Raw genomic sequence first — 17,330 nt, forward strand, 5'->3', positions numbered from 1 at the left:
CTGGACCCTCGAAGGCATTTAACTCTTTTCTTACCGCGCAAAAATGGTCGAATCTGGGTGTATTGAAAGAGAAATGATTAGTGCAAGAAGTGCTAAATGCGCTGCGCATTGTAATTAGTTAAACTGTAGCTTATGGATTATACTTCTGAAGAAAAAAAAATTTCAGAGTTGTGTGCCTAACTTTTCGAAAATTTATTGGTTAGATATGTTGGTAACACACAAAAGCACATAACAAAAACAGAAATAAGCCGCCGCACTTAGACAGAAATTGATTTTTTTTACAAAAATATAAAAAAAATGTTTGACATGTACTTACCTATCAGTCTTGCGCTTTTCAGCTGCGTACATAATACACTGTACTTTCCGTGGCCTTTCAAGTTGGGCAGTGTGACTGATGCGCCACTAGAGCAAGCGGTTGCGTGAGGACATGAAGTGGAGGTAGATGTGGGATGTGCTGCTCATTGCACATGTTCTGTTCTTTTTTTATATATAGGAAAGCTTGTAGTTCCTACTTTTCCATTTCTTTCTGTCATTTTTTTTTTGTGTGTGTGTGTGTGGGGGGGGGGGGGGGGGGTGAGGGGGTATGAATGGGCTCTATGGGTGAAAAGGAAGCGTGGCCTTTCTTGACATCATAATCAAAAATCTCCTTGGCCCATCTGGTAAAAAATCTTGGCAGTATGTTGCGAGGAGCCTCAAGTACCAAATAAAACTAGTCTCATCGTTTACAAATCAAGTGCAGTGCATGAAATACAACGTAAACGGTAATACGAAACTACTGCCCATTTTTCACGTCGCCCCCTCACGTGAGAAATGAAAAAAAAAGCCGAAACAGAAAAATGGTGCTATAAAAGCAAACTACATGGCACGGCTTGTCCAGAAGCTCCGTCTTGAATTTTTGGCGGTAGGTTGAAAACGTGGGTGATATATATGACCCATTGCCTATGGCGCGGTAAAGAAATTAAAGAGTTAAAGAATTCAGTTATACGTAATCTCTAAGTGATTCACACTGTAACGCATGGTTATGAACATTTTCCGGGATACAAAGCGCGCTTAATACATGCTTAAATGTCAAATTTTGGCGCTTTGCGCACTGTGTACAGATGGGGATTGAGAAGTATGCTTGCTTTCACGACTGCCCATTACATGTCACGTCGCGTATAATTCTCCGTGCTATGGTGTCGTACTGTTGCAACTTCTGCGTGTGTTTCCGCCAATTTATTTGCAATTTCCGGTTCGCTATGCTGTGACGGTGCCGAGATTATATTTCTTCCCTGGTTTTTATTTCCGTTCTCTTTCTAGGTTGCTTTCTATTAACCAGGTTTCTCACAGCCCGGTAGGAAGATGATGAAGCCGGGTTTTCTGCAGGAAGGGAGCCGTAAAGCTATTGCGGTAAAACACCGTAACACTATGCGCTGTGCTTCTGTCGCCATCGTTGTTACTTGTCTCGCAAGCCATGCTAGTAATTCTATAGGGTCAGCAAGGAACCCGACCATCTTCCCTTGCGAGAATTCGCAAAGCGCCTTTGAAGTGGCCTTGAACGCTCATTTGATGCTGGTTTACTGCGCTGCATGCATCAACTGCGCCTTACAATTTGTTCGCAGAGGAGTGGGAGGTCGGAGAGTGCGGAAATCACTTCGCGCAGCCCACATGTTTTACGACTGTCTACTGGCACTTATCCGCACATTGATACCGAATAATATAGTCTTTTATTTATGCAGGAAAAAAGAAAATTTAAGTACACCTGATCACGGCCCTTGAAGTCTACTCCGAGTGCGGCCTTTAGCCCGGAAACTACGGTATTGCAAAAAGTAATTTTTCCACTCGGTTAACCGTATGGAAATGCGTCGCACGATATGCTAAACTAGCGATTTCACGAATGTGAAAGTTATCTGCCCTACACGTTTCGACCTATCTAATTACTTATTTCACCTGCAGCGAATTCCAGCTCTCCCGAAACGACTACGACGATGTCTTTTCTCGGATTGGCTTCGCACGCTTCAATGTCGGCACCTGCGGTATACCCCGAGTCCGAACTGTGCAGCGTTGCGTTTCAACAACGGCCGACCGACGCTTTCCATCGTTGTGGATAGATGTGCGTGTTGTACAGAGACGGATAGTATAATGCTGACCACGCTTCGGCGTTCAAACTCTTCCCTAGCACTGCGTAACAGAAACATAGAGGTTTGTTGCCTTTAGGCGGAAGCATACGAACGAAATCTCTTTGGATACGTATCAAACCCCTATCGATTTTCGGTAAGTAAGGCGCCCGAATAGTCTGACCGCCGTGGTGTGATTGGTATTCTTCTGTACACGACTGTATGCATGCATGACCGGTCGATCTGAGCGACCGCGTTACATGCATGACGAGGTATAGACTTCGTTAAAGCTCGGTATGCGGACGAAATAGGCTCTGTTGACTTACTGTTTTTTCCTTTCGCTTCGCATGCACGCTGAACTGTATACATGTAGGCGCAGCGCATGGCAATAAATTTGGTTGTAGTCAGCGCTTTGTTGTGTTCCTGTGCCGTCCTTGTCCTTTTAAGAGCGTAACCTCTTACTCATCACGTTTCGAGATTTCGTGGGGTCTGCTACCACCCCGAGATCACAGCGCCATCTGTGGCAGCAATAGAAAACAGCACATCTTGCATTGGGACTTGTAGCGCCATCTACAATAGCATTTTAGAAACAACCACCTGCCGCGTGCCAATGATGACGTCGCGCTCTAATATGGTGTATAGAGGTGCAACTATGCGAGTTTGACACTGCTAACGCTCGTTACTTGAACTTCTTCCAAACGGTTGCGGCCTTTTTTTTTTTTCGCGCTGTGGAATTGGAAGCATGAGATACGAACTAGCTCAACAGTTCGTTTTGAGTCAGTTGAACCGATGCGCTGTATCTGCACGAACGGGTGAAATAATATTCAGTGCTGACTCTACCCTTCGTAATCAAACTCGAGGGAGAGACATGGCGTTTCACGTAAAAGCTCGATCATATGGCGCAAGAGAAAACCGAAGCGTGGAGAAGCTCTACTCAAAGCTGCGGTATACGGCCAGCCAGCCTGCTGTTGGAGCCGTGCAAAAAAGAAAAAAAGTGTGCGTTTTTCTCACGTCTCCAGGGCGACGGCTAGAGGAGCCAACCTTCGCTTGAAAAAGCGCTGACTAAAAAGGCGGGTGAGGAATTTTTAAATCACGGGTCCACATCTGCCGAATGCGCCCTGCCGCCGCTGATGGCGGTAGTGCCAGTACGTGCCCCTGGCTATCGCTGAAGCAATTTCCCAGGCCTAAGCGAGAGTTTCTATTTCTAATTTTCGGTGCAGCAAACAGTATATAGAAGTTCAATAATTACTGCAGTCGCCTCAGTTCAGCAAATCCTTTTGAAAGCTGGAAAGAGAGCCAAGTTGACGTGACGTCACTGCTCGAGAGTTGCATGGTCCCAAAGAGGCAGTAAAGTGCGTTTCCGCTTTGATGAGTATGTGTTATTTTTCGTGGTTGCAGAAAACACTAATAATTTAGCACTTAACAGGTTGTTTGGGCACTGCGATGTGTATAACGGCGAAATTTCATCGCCAACGAACTTCGGTAAGTAGGTGGGTAAAACTCTTCCAGGCTGTTTTGTTGATAGAAATAACCAAACAAAAATGACAATATATTCCGTAACTGTCAATGGTGGTTATTAAGCACAACACAAGAAAACAGACGCCAAAGTGCTTTTGTTGGATTTGGGGCCAGGCCTGATGCAATCGATCCAACAGACCGTAGAGCATGCCGTAGAGTTAATATAACCAACTCTAGAGGGAAAGCTGCCCATTGAGACCATGCGTACCAGTGGGCAACGCATGAACGCCGCCATGATCCAACGGTTTGCGTGTGTTTCCAGCTGTTTAGACACTTGCTAAATCTGGACAAAGAACGGAGTTGGAGCCTGGCAACGTTGTCCGTGTGAAGATGGCGGTATGCAGAGTAGCTCTCGAACCTCCATGCTCTCGACTGCTCTACACTGCTGTAAACAACCGCAAAATCGTCGCGTTTGCATCATTTCCAATGGTATGCAGTGTCGCATATCGGCTGTAATTTCATATAGGTGGCTTGCGTCTTCTGAATTGTTGTTTGAAGGCAAGTACCGCGACTGTGACGCGCTTGGAGTGTATTTCGTCCGTAGAGCGCGCGGGATTTTGCATGACTTGCCGAGTGTTGCCGGAAATTTGCTTTGGCCCCAAAAGGACGAACACAATTCGCAAAGGAAACGAATGACCAAGGTAAATGGAGCAACTGCTCGCCTAGTTCCTTTTGAATGATTAGCGTTTTGTTATATTAAATGTCGAAGGTTTGTTAAACTACCGAGGAGGTCCTCTCGCATTTTTTTAAAATCTTTCTCCTTCGCCGAGGAAGACGGTGCCGTCTTTTTTTCTGGCGCGGGACGAGCCCATAATGGGATTTTTCGTGCGCAGCAGCGCTCGGAGCTTCATCACGAACGACTGAAACAAGATGGAGGCAGAAATGCATGAAACAGCATGTACCGCTCGAGAAACCTTCGTTTCATGTCTAGCATAGTGCGCACTAGAATGTGGGTGCTTGGTTGGTGGTTGTGGTCGGTTTTTGTTCTTATTTGCTTTTGTGTTGTTTTTTTTAGGTTTCTGACTGCTTTTGCTTCTAATGTATGACGCTGCCTTTTTGCTGACATTTCTTTTTTTCCTCTTTTTGGTTTACCCAAACCCATTTATGAGAAGCTAGTGCCGCTAGTACTTTATACGCACGGGATAAAAAGGGTCCTGCGATTACATGTAAGCTGTCTTGTTTTCTTGCCGATTTCCTGTCACTCCCTGAGTTCGGAGCGATAATGCGCTGTCACATGCGTGAGCTGAGCGTCATCAGTGTGCCTCTTTTCCGTCTAATAAACAGTTGGTAGAGTGCGCATTTGTTGTCCTCCTTCTTGTGCTGTTGTCGTTGCGCGGCCGTTCATTTCAACAGTGTTACCTTGAATTACCGCATGCATTAGTGGTGACAAACGTAATAAAAATGCATTTAGGCAAGAACACCTGCACCCTTCATAAGCAGCACCAATGTTTACTCTGTCAAGTAGACTGAGGCAATGGCGTTTTTAAAGCCGAATGCTGTGAAAAAGTAAACGGCAGCAAGGTTCATTCGCTTGGTGTCATCCGCCTTTAAAGAGAGTTTCGAGAGCGGGAGATTTTCGTTCACACGCTTTGCAGTACACAGTTGTCGCGAAATGTGCATATGCATCACTTCCCACGTTTACTCACAAATGATGCGAAATGCCCGATCCTTTTGGAGCTTTTGCCATGCATCAACGCACGAAGGCGGCATCGCGGTGCACGAGAGCGCGAGTGACTCCTCGTCGTATGCAGCTCCTTGCATTAAGCGGCTTGATCCCATAGCTTAAGCAACCTGAAACCAGATTCGAAAGCATAACTTTAAAAACGAAACTCCGAGAGCGTTTACTTGTAGTTTTCTCGTGAATATGTTAACAATCGTCCGTTATTAAAAGAAATGACCATAATCAGTATGCTAAAAATTTAAAAATGTGTTTAAAACATTGAAAATACGTGTCAGATTGACATACATTTATTTTCTCTGCCGCAGTTTTCCGAATTTAAGTTCAAACTTCACCCATCCTTGACTTTACAAGAAAAAACTGTGCTGGCCACAATAGTATGTTGTGAGCAGGGTTGCCGTTGGTGGCTACTTTACGCCAAACTGGCTACTTTTGAAACCTGTCTGGCGATGAAAATTTTAGGTTGGCTCCCTGGCTACTTCCTGGCTACTTTGAACTTTTATTTTGGCGCATTTACTAGCCATTTTTTTAACTTGCAGCATCCCCGCCAGCAGGGCCGGTGCGCATCGAGGCATCCCCACGCACGGCTAGGGTAGCTATGTAGCTTACATGCGCGGGCAGAGCGACGCTGAATAAGGTAACATCTTCAGGGAAAAGATTTCACTAGGCCAAGGAGCCGTGATAGACCGCTGCTTCCAGTTCTTGAGGCAAATGTCGATACAACTACTGCAGCGGTTTCCAAATGCCTTGCATTTCGGAAGCTGCATGCCATCAATCCTGATGACATTGAAAGCACAAAGGACAGCGAAGGCATACTAAAGCTGCCATTGCATTTTTATGGATGTTGCTCCATAGAGCTGGAGTCAGAAATGCGGCAACTGCAAACAATAGCGTGACCTTGATCACACATCATGTTTGAGTTTGTGGCACACATTGGCCGGATCGTACAAAGACACTTGCGGCGAATGGCCTTTTCCACACCTAGCTCAATAAGGCACAAAGTTGTGTCACTTTGAGTTTCCAACTCTGATGCTGAGCAAGTGTTCCCCTATGATAACTTAGTAAAAAAAAAAAGGTGCGCAACAATATGATGCTCCACTGCATTACGGTGATTACACAAATCAAGTTCGCCCTACGGCTTCAAGGCTAAAACAGCTTGTGTCCTACTGGGTTGTTGTCTAGAATGTTACAAAATCACTCGCAAGCTAGATCACACTATATACGCGCACAGAGCACTTAATAATTCATCTATTTGTAATATACCTGCGCCTTGAAGACCTAGAAAAAGGGCTAAAATTTTGTGCTCTTTATTCCGTTTCTTGCGTTGATTTAAAATACTAATCTTAGGTAAAAGTCAGATTCGTAATATCGCTTCTATTCTATTTGGCTACAAATTTGGCACCAAGATTGAATGGCATGGCTACTTTTGGCTACTTTCAGCTCAAGTTTTGGCTCCTTTTAAAATGTTCCCAACGGCAACCCTGGTTGTGAGTTGGCGTCCAAGATGGCGCTTTGCTATCTCAGCTTTACCCCCCTGCAGCAGACATATTGAAGGGGTTATTTCGTTAAGGCGGCCAGCGCGGGCACTACACGGCATGAAGCGTGCCTCCACAAAGAGAGGAACTGAATATGCCTGCATTCTTGCCGGGACGCTGGATTCGTTGATCATCGCACCGAAATAGCCTTCTATGGAACCTGTACTTGCCTACTGATTGAGAACCTTCGTGATTCTCAAATTGCCTCCAACTCAAAGGAGCGGTGCCGCTGCCGCATGGCAAACTCGATCGCCGTCCAGACTTTCCATCCTCTCACACCAAGGTGCTGTGTCGCCACCGTTACCGCCAATAATTTTTCAGGCATGCAGGCAATAAGCTTACAAGTCTGACCAGCGCCACCGTGATCGGCTGTGCGCACACCGAGCTCCAGCAAAATCACGTCTACGTCCAGGTTCCTGACCTCGGATCGCCACCAACCGTTCTACAGGAGCGCTACTTCATCGCCTGTACGCCTGGTAACCAAAATTCCAAGCGTTCTGCGCCGTTTTTTGGCACATCAGCATCTGGCTGGCCGCCCACGCCGGGCGCGCTAAGCCAAGCCTACATCTGCACCGCCGGGGCAACGCCCCCCGCGCTCGCCAGCATGCTCGCAGCCGGAACGGCGGGGAGCTCGCCTAGCCAGTCAGCAGCCCAGGCGCTGAATCACAAGCACTGTGCTCCCGCGGCGCCCCGGCAAGCCACCGCAGCCACGATCGTCATGAAATTTGCGAACCACCTCAACCTCGGCAACACTTTATTCCCTGTGCTCTGTCGGTCCGTCATGGATTCCGCCCGCCTAACCAAGACTGAACGTGACAATACCTACATCAAACTCCGCACCTCGCAAAACATCCTGGCCATCGATACCCACCGCCCAGCCGCTGCGGACAAGCTGCTCCAACTCAAGCAAGTTTCACTGAACAACATACAGTACGAAGTCACCTCGTACGTAGCTAACGACCCCCTTAACGCCCGTGGTGTTATACACGGCATCACCATGGACTTTACCGAAGACGACTTTGCCGCTAACCTTCGTGTTGACGGCACCCGACTCCTAAGCGCCCGCCGTCTCGGACGTACCAACACACTTCTGCTCACCGTCGAAGGGCCCCGTCTACCACGCTATGCCGTCTTCTACAGCGGAGTGTACCGCGTCTACCCGCAAAAGCCGCACAGCAAACAATGCACGCATTGTCACGCCATAGGACACCGTGCCGACGTCTGTCCTAACAAGCCTAGCCTTGTTCGGTGCTCGATTTGCAGCCAACCGTTTCCTCCTGACCAAGACCCAACGACTATCCCACACGAATGTGAACCACACTGCTGGAACTGCAAGGGCGACCACACACCGTCTCATCCTGAATGCCCCGCAAGGAAAGACGCCGACGCTGCAGTCCTAAAGTGGCACCGCGCCCAACGACGCCATCGCGCCCGCGCCGCCCCTCCACCCCCTAAAGCCGACGCGACCATCTGGCCGCCCCTGCCTACCTCGAACCGCTACGAGGCCCTTCAGCTCTCCTGCAGCAGCAGCAGCAACAGCCCGGGGCACGAGACCGCGCAAAGAAGTCAATCTCGAACCAAGCCCTCTGCCAAGTGGCCACCGTCCACCACTTCTGGTGCGGCAACCAGCACCTCCACCTCCTCTACTAAACCGCAAGCTTCCGTGATGCAGTCACAGACTCCACCAAGTCACCAGGTGAGCGGTCCATCTCCCACATCCATCGCACCCCCTCCCCCGTCCTTCCAAAACCGGTTTTACTCACGCCCCTCCACACCTACTCCACTTTCACCCCTCCCTACCGACAACGCTATTGCTCTCATACAGCAATCCCTTGCTCCCGTCCTATTGGCCTTACAACAACTGACGGCTCGCGTCGAGCAACTAGAGCACCATCTCCTCTCCCTCGCGTCCTCTGCCCCACCCTCTCCCGACGCAGACTCCAATGCTCCCCCTCGAAAGCGCGCAAGCGCCCCTCTAGTGCCTAACCTCGACACAATGGAGGAAGACCGGCATGATGAGTAATATCATGCGACACACATCCCCACCCCAAAACCCTCTAATTATTTGGCAGTGGAACTGCCGCGGTTTTCGTCGCAAGAAAAATGCCCTCTTGCAACACATGCAGATTACTGGCGTTAACCCAGACGTCATCGCACTGCAGGAAACGCGCGGTGCCTTTTCTCTGCCAGGTTACGACCATTTTACTCAGCCAAGTATAGTCATGAAGAGAAAAGGACATCAAACGCCCCCTCCTCCGCCGACTTTGACGGTTACATACATACGGCGCACGATACCCACCATTCAGGAAGATACATCCCACCTCAACTCCGGGACGAAAGAGCATGTCCTGACACACTCCACCTATCAGGGTCACCGTATCACGATTTTAAACTGCTACTGGACTCCCTCCGACTCCAAAACCAGCATCCCACCTTTGCATACGGCCCTTCCTGCCTCTAATGTCCCTACTACTTTCGTCCTTCTTGGTGACTTCAACTGCCCACACCCTGCATGGGGATACGACCGTACTTCAGCCTCCGGACGAAAACTCGACCGCTTCGCCAGTATTCATCACCTCACCCTCCTGAATGACACGTTCATGCCTACACGTCTAGGATGTGGAGCACAATCCGACACAAACCCCGACCTCGCATGGATTCGCAGCGATCTCCGCGCTTCTTGGAGTAATACGGGTGACACGATGGGGAGTGATCACTGTATTCTTCAGATAACGCTCACGTCCCAGCGACCCTCCAGACCACCCGGAACACATCTACCTCCCACTATGCTCGTAGACTGGCCAAAGGCTCGGCCGGCCCTCGACTCCTTATCAGTCTCACTCGAGGACCCCGAAAAATGGTGTAGCGCCATTATGGAGACCGTCTCCCAACACACCAAACATATCCACCGATCTCCCGACTATCCATACATTGACACACACCTACTTGGGCTATGGAAACAACGTCGCCGGGCCATAAAAGCTTGGCGCAACTGTAGATCTAGCCACGCATTGAAAAGAAAAGTTGCTGAACTAACGCAAGCAGCCCAAGAATACGCTGACCAACTAGCCACGAACAACTGGCTTCAGCTCTGTGATGACATGGTCGAGAGACTCCACACTCCAAAAGTCTGGCACATTATGCGCACCCTACTTGGACAGGGTAAACCTCGTAACACACTTCAAAAGCTACAGTTGGCCCTCTCCGTCTCACAAGAAGAGCTGGTTGAGCAAATCCGAAATCAATTTTACCCATCCTCTACTTCTCCTGCCAGCTCCCCGTCATACCCTTACACCGAAGAAGAAGCAGACGAACAAGGAATGAATTCCGACTTTACATTCGCCGAACTTCAGGCTGCTCTACGCTCCCTTAAGCGAAACACAGCACCCGGCCCAGATAAAGTTACCTATGGTATACTCCGTAATCTCCCCGATTCAAAACTAGACGAACTTATTCAGATTATTAATACTGTTTGGCGCTCCGGGAAAATTCCCGCTGCATGGAAAGAGGCACACGTAATTATGATTCCGAAACCAGGAAAATCCTCTGCGCTCATCACTAACCTCCGACCTATATCTATGACTTCTTGCCTAGGGAAGCTGATGGAGAAGATGGCCCTTACCCGCCTCGAATGGCACCTGCATACCAATCGCTGTCTTGCTCCCACTATGGTCGGATTCCGCGCCCACGTATGCACACAAGACATTGGACGGCAAATCTATGAGGATTTGTACGCCTTCCCAAGCAGCGCACAGCTTCGAGTTTTGACCGGCGTGGATATCAAAAAGGCTTTTGATAATGTCGCCCACTCCGCAATTCTCACCAACCTGGCAGACACTCGCCCTGGGGTCCGCATGTTCAACTACATAAAAGACTTTCTTACAGACAGGACCCTCCGAATCATTGGCCCCGACGGCACACCTTCCGCCCCCTTTCCCCTCACCGCAGGTACACCACAGGGATCCATTCTTTCACCTATGCTTTTCAACTTGGCAATGAAAGAACTGCCCCGAAAACTCGCTGAAATTCCTGGCCTACGCCACGCTATATATGCGGATGATATCTCTCTCTGGTCTACCACAGGAAACGCCGGGGAACTAGAATCCACTTTGCAGCAAGGCCTCGACGTCGTTCAGGAGCATGCACGCCGCATAGGTATGAGTTGTTCCGCCGAAAAGTCGGAATACATCGTGGTTTCTAACGCTCCTCAAAAAACCGCTTCTTCCTACCGCGAACTCATTCAACTCTCTCTCGCGCAAACCCCTATTCCCCGACGGAGCCACATCAAGATCCTTGGCTTCACTTTTCAACAAGATGGCAAGTGCAACGTGTGGCTTAGCCAACTCCTGCAACAACTGAACCAAATTCGCCACATGCTGTCCCGCATATCTCGTCAAAAGCATGGACTCAGAGAACACGAACTCCGTCGAGTTATAGAAGCACTCGTTTATTCGAGGGTCATGTACGCCTACCCCTATCAACGCCTCACATCCTCTCAAGTAAGCAAACTGGAAGCCTCTCTGCGTCGCTTCACTCGATTAGCCATGGGAGTTCCCATCTACGCCGCAAATGCTCTGATCGCAGACGCCGCCATTTTCAACTCCCTCGAAGAACGCGCAGCAGCACACCACCGAGCCCAGATACACCGTCTCTCTACCTCCGAGCAAGGCAGAGACCTCCTCAGCCTTTTCGGACACACCATTTCCCAACTACCCCCGCTTCAACCATCTGCTCCCCCGTGGAAAAGCCTCCCGCGTCTTACTGTAAAACCCATTCCACGCCACATGTCTCCAACGATAAATCCCGGGCGGCGTGAAGCACTGGCGAACCATTTACCCGTACTGGGCCACGACACTTACTATACCGATGCCCATATCCTCGAGCACCAAGTAGTTACTGCAGTAGTCGGCCCTCGAAGCACCTCCACACATCTCCACACAGGAGTGCCCTCCTCAACCGACGCAGAAACTCTGGCCATAGCAGAGGCGATTACGCTTCACGACCACCTGTCCTCCACCATCACCATACGTGCAGACTCTCAGGCTGCCATACGCTCATTCGAATCTCAAAAACTCCCTCCCCATATCCTAGACACTTTGCTGCAATACCTAACAGCCCACCCTACGCTCCATGTCCGCCTTGAATGGATTCCTGGTCATCAAGGTATACCGGAGAATGAGCTTGCTCATGCTCTGGCCCGTGAAAAAATACCACCGGGCCCTCCGACTGCCTGGCCAGCCCATTATAATCCCAAGGCAGACCGCGCTACACACCGACAGGACCGCCGCGAACACCTTCGCAATTTGCGGCACATGCGACGAACCCTTCCGTCACCCTCCCATTTCCTTTGCCGTGCTGACGCCTCTCTAATTCGACAGGCACAGACTAACTCCCTTCCCTGCGAACTGTATTCCCACTATATCCTTCATAAACCTGGCAAACCCGCCTGTCTCATGTGCGGAGAGCATCCCTCCAACATTCATACGTATTGGTTATGCCCCCGCGCCACTAACTCTCCCACCATACCTTCCTCGCATACCTTGCCTCCCCCCTTTCACCTCACGTGGGCCCGATGGACCGCTCCACCAACCTCTCTGCAGCCCACCCTCTGGCCGCTCCTCGCCGCCCACATCCGACGCATCCAAGGGACACGTGGCCCTACTCTGCCACCGCCGATAAATAGCGCCCACCAAACGGGCAACTAAGAAGGCTCGGACTTGAGCTGAAAAATAAAAGTTATCTCTCTCTCTCTCTTACAAGTCTAGCCTGATAATGTTAAAAAGCTAATGGTCTGTTTTATTACTGTAATATTAATTACTCTTCAAATGAATTTGGTTATTTTAAACAAGCTGTGTAGCATCCGGGCACTTTTGAGGAAACTGGTGCTAGTTTTATTTTTATCACCTCCAACAATAGTATTATATACTTGCTGGAGTGTTTTGTAGCCTGGCACGTATTTTATAAGAGTTGATGTGCAGACATGTTGCTGTATCATGTTTATGCACAGCGCAAAGGACGAAGACATATTTATGTCGCAAAATAAATTATCGTAAGTTCGATAATTTTAATGAGAGTATACCACTCGAATCTTATTCCACGCAATTTGTTAAAAGCAGAGATTTCAGCTTGCATGCAAAATCCGCTGACAAGCTCTAGGGGGTTGGGGCTAGAAAGACGGAAGGAGATAGGCGCCCAACATTCTAAAGCAAGAAAAGCCAAAGAAGTGAAAAGAAAAACATAATGAAAAGAAACGTGAATGGGCAATGAACTTGAGCTACTACTACTAAGGCCCCTGGGCCTCGTCAAGTTGCTGAGTGCAACTTTTAGGCCAGGGGACCTTCAGAGTCGTCTGTAACACTCTGAAATAAATGAATTGAGCTCAGGTTCATCAACCAGCAAATCCACAAGATAATAAATGGTGATGTGCAATGTCCTGCAAAAGGGGTGACAAAGTTTTATGCATGAGGAGTGCATAACGATGAGGTTTAAGGAAATATTAAGAGTTTGTCGAGTAGATTAACGTCGTCTAAATATGCAAATAAAAAGTAGATCGCACATCTCCGCAGCGTAAGGCAGGTTAATGGTCCTAATCACACAGTCCGCTTGGGTGAGAGGCACCATACAGCGTTCATACTCGCACGGTCGTCGGCATTCATTGAGCGTTGAAACAGAATATATCGCATAGTTTCTTTTGAGCCGCAGCTGTCGCAATGAGAACTGTTCACTTGTCCAAAACGTTACCGCAAACTGTTTATATAAATGCGGCGTTCAGACGGAGACGATGATAAACAGTTTCCAGATGGCGAGGAAGACTAAGTGACAGTCTATATTGATATGTGCCAGTTCCTGGATTGGCTAACCCTATATTTACAACGAACCCAACTCTCTTCTTTGGTACTCCCTGGCCTCGGTATAAGCTCCTTCAGGTGGTGTTCACTAATTTCCTGCTGTCAAATATTTGTGTATCACTGAGATATTTGGTACTAGTCAACCATAGGCGGGCTGACTCGGCAGTCTTCTTTGACAACACCCTCCCAAGGAATGCTAAGAACCTGCCCACCAATATGTTAAAGGGGCTCATAGGGGAGTACCTAGACAATTTTCCTAACCATATTGCCGCCTATACAGATGCCACCCAGCAAGATGAAAAGGCTGCTATTGGCATTTACTCAAGGGCTCTTGATTGGAGCTACTCATTTCGGGCCCCTGACTATACCCCTATTTTTGTAGCTGAGTTTCTGGCCATTGAGTTGGCCTTAATAAGGATTCCCTGCAGTATCACTCGGGTTATTATACCCTCAGACAACCTTTCTGTTTTGGCAGCGCTCGAAACCACGAGAGATACTCCTATGAGCCGTTCCCTTCAATTTTTTATTCCTCCACATGTTACAGAAGTACGCTTTCACTGGGTCCCTGGGCACTGTGGTATTGTTTCTAATGAGAGAGCTGTTTTTTTAGCAAAGTCTACCCTTGATGAACCTATCGTCCCTTTCGTCCCAAATACTGTTTACTTGACTCTAGCACGCTTTCAGCGATTCCAGCGTTTCCACACCTTGAGCCATGAGCCTCTCTTCGCTGCAGCGGATTTTCAACACCTGGCACTTCCTTGGAGTGTGCGGATGTGCAGTTCGAGGCAATGTGAGGTGTCCATGACCCTTTTGCGCTGCAGGATACCGCGGTTAAATCTTTATTTATGCCGATCGGGGCTTTCGACATCCAACCTTTGTGAGTCTTGTGGCGAAATTGAGTCTATAGAACATTTTTTCCTCTCCTGCCGGCGGCTCGCTGCTCTCCGTAGAATTTACTTGGAGATCCCCCTCGCTCGGCTTGGGCTTCCTCTGTCTATTCCGATTCTCTTATCCTTCGGGGCAAGCGCCAAGGGATATGCCCTGAAACCAGTGTGCGATTCTATTCACGATTATATAATTTGATCTGGTAGATCCCTCTGCTAGAATGTGAATTCACAACTTTTCCTTCTCCGTATTTTTTGTTTTGTACAAATTCTAGCTCTGCGCCCCAAAATTTTAAATATACTCCATTACCTGTACATGAGTGCGTTTGTATCCGCTGTGCACCCTGGCCAATCCCCCGCCGTGGGTATGTGCCATTCAGCCTGAGGACATCATTATCATCATCATATGTGGGTCGACTGAGTGGAGAAAGGGGCAACTGTGTGACAACGAGCCCCAAGCTGATTCTTTTCTTCATAGGCATATCTTCGGACCAGTTGGGACGCATATGGTATTGTGAAGAATATCCTCGTGTATTTTTGATCCCATTGGCCTTTGCGGGCCGCTTCATCTGCTTTTTCGTTGTCTAGAACGCCGTAGTGAGCTGGTATCCACTGAAATGTTATGTAGTGGCCCGCGATAATTGCCACGCGATCTAGGTATGCGATGTCGAGAGAAACCAGATGGTGATTGGATTTTTTCAAGCGGTTGGACAGGGGTTGTTGCGCTGCTTTGGGGTCCGTGAAAATCACCCATCGGCCAGGGGATAGGCGTAGGGTATAGGAGACAGCTCTGCTGTCGTGAATGATGTCTTCGACTGCAGGCGATAAGAAAGCATTTGGCTTGCTGACGGCACGTAAAGCTCTGGTGTGAGGCTGAGCTGTCAGTGAAGATGTGGGAGTCCGGAGAATATTTCTGGGCTGAGTAGGTCACAGCAGCTTGCAGTAGTGCAGCCTGTGGCACGTGTCTTTTGGCATTCTGTTCCATCTTTAGACCCGAAAGCGCCTAGGGAGGAAGGGCCGGAGGCAGTAGTTTCGGTAGCTAAGAAATAGTAGGGAGCTGCAGAACATTCACGGCTTGGCCGAAACCAGAGGTATACTGTGGCTCATGTGGACACGGTGTACGAAGTTCTTGTTCCCTTGGAGGACATTCTGGAGATGGGTACGCATAGTTTCGTGGGAGGGGATGACATCTAGCGGGAGACGTCCTGCTTCGGCTACTGCTCCCGAGGAAGAGAATAGCCTTGGAAGGCCAAGATAGATCTACGGGCAGTTGTTCGGAGCGGCTTCCAAGGCCCTCTTACTTGTCGATAATCTCGGAAGTACTGGTAAAAAATATTGTAATGTTCCGTCAACGTAGGCTTTTTGAAGCAGAACCATTGAGCGGCAACTGCTACCTCATCGTCTTCCCACCATGTGCGTGAAAATTTGTGACGCTCTCACAGAGTTCTTTTTTTTATCAAGGTGTCCAAGAGATTTTTCTGCCCATCACAACCCCAAGGAGTCGCGGAGACAGTACGTAAAGTAGCACCCGTCCACCTAGGAGGAGCGGACATCTGGTCATTGTTCACCTTGTAAAAGCTATGACAACACTATTTTCTGGCGAGGGACGAAGACCTCCGGGAGCCAAATGCGTTGAGATGCTAAGTAACGCTTTCTGAAGACTTTGCTGGGTTAATATAGCGCGAGAGTGATGTGCTCCAGATAAAGATATTATCTACATAAATCGCGATGAGTACTTCTTGCGGCATGTTTCTTGTTAAGTGTAACAGGGTAATTTTAAATAGGAGAGGGCTGAGCACAGCTGCTTGTGGTGCGCCCTTCTGCACTGCATCAAACAGCATTGGACCATTTGGAGTCCTACTCATAAAAATTTGCCGCTCTTTTAAGTAGTTTTCAATCCGCTTGTAGAGCTCCCTTCCGAGGTCAAGACTGCCCAAGGCTGCGAGAACAGCATGGTGACAAACAGAGTCAAAGGGGGCCTTGGTGTCAAGGAAAACGGCTGTCGGGATTCGTCTAGCATGTACGTCCTCTTCAAGTGACGAAACGAGGGCGACGACATTATCAATCGTAAACCTGTTGTGGCGAAACCTGTTCCTCTTGGGGGTACACATTCCAGCTTTCGAGGAACCATGTGATACTTTTGTAGAGCATCCGCTCTGTAAGCTTACCTACGCAACTGGGTAGTGCGACGGGCCGGAAAGATGCGTAGCGTGTTGGCTGCTTACCAGGTTTCAGAACGGGGACAATTTCCGCCAGGTTCCTTTCATTGGGGGCCTCATCAGTCAGCCAGGAAGCATCGTAATATTCCGGGATACGAAGGAAGGAAGGAGCTTGCGGGGTATCTTAGCGATAGCTTCATCGCTAACTTTGCATGGCCCGGCCGGTGACGTGCGTCTGTTTGATTCGGCGATGGCTACACGAAGATCAAGTTGTGTAATACCGCTGTCACGCGGTCATTTCGGGGGCCCTCGAACCTTCAGGCTATCGACTGAACGGCGAACTGAAGGCTTCCACACGGGCAGCTCCAACGGCCATTGAGTCGGCGGAGCAGCGCTAAGCTCCATCGATATTTCGATAGCCTTCGATAGCTGTAGCAGCGTCTACTACAGTGATATTTTATGTAATCTCCACGGTGCTTATATAAAACATCACTGGAGTGCATTTAGGCCTTTCCTTGAATAAAAAGTTGCACGGGTTGCTTGTAAAAATCTGTACTGCGAGGAATTCGACGTCGTGCAGGGTCAGCGCATGCAGTGTTCGCAGCAATGGCG

This window comes from Amblyomma mixtum, chromosome 6, assembly GCF_055824585.1.
Source record: "Amblyomma mixtum isolate Tamu chromosome 6, ASM5582458v1, whole genome shotgun sequence".
In the NCBI taxonomy this organism is placed as follows: domain Eukaryota; kingdom Metazoa; phylum Arthropoda; class Arachnida; order Ixodida; family Ixodidae; genus Amblyomma; species Amblyomma mixtum.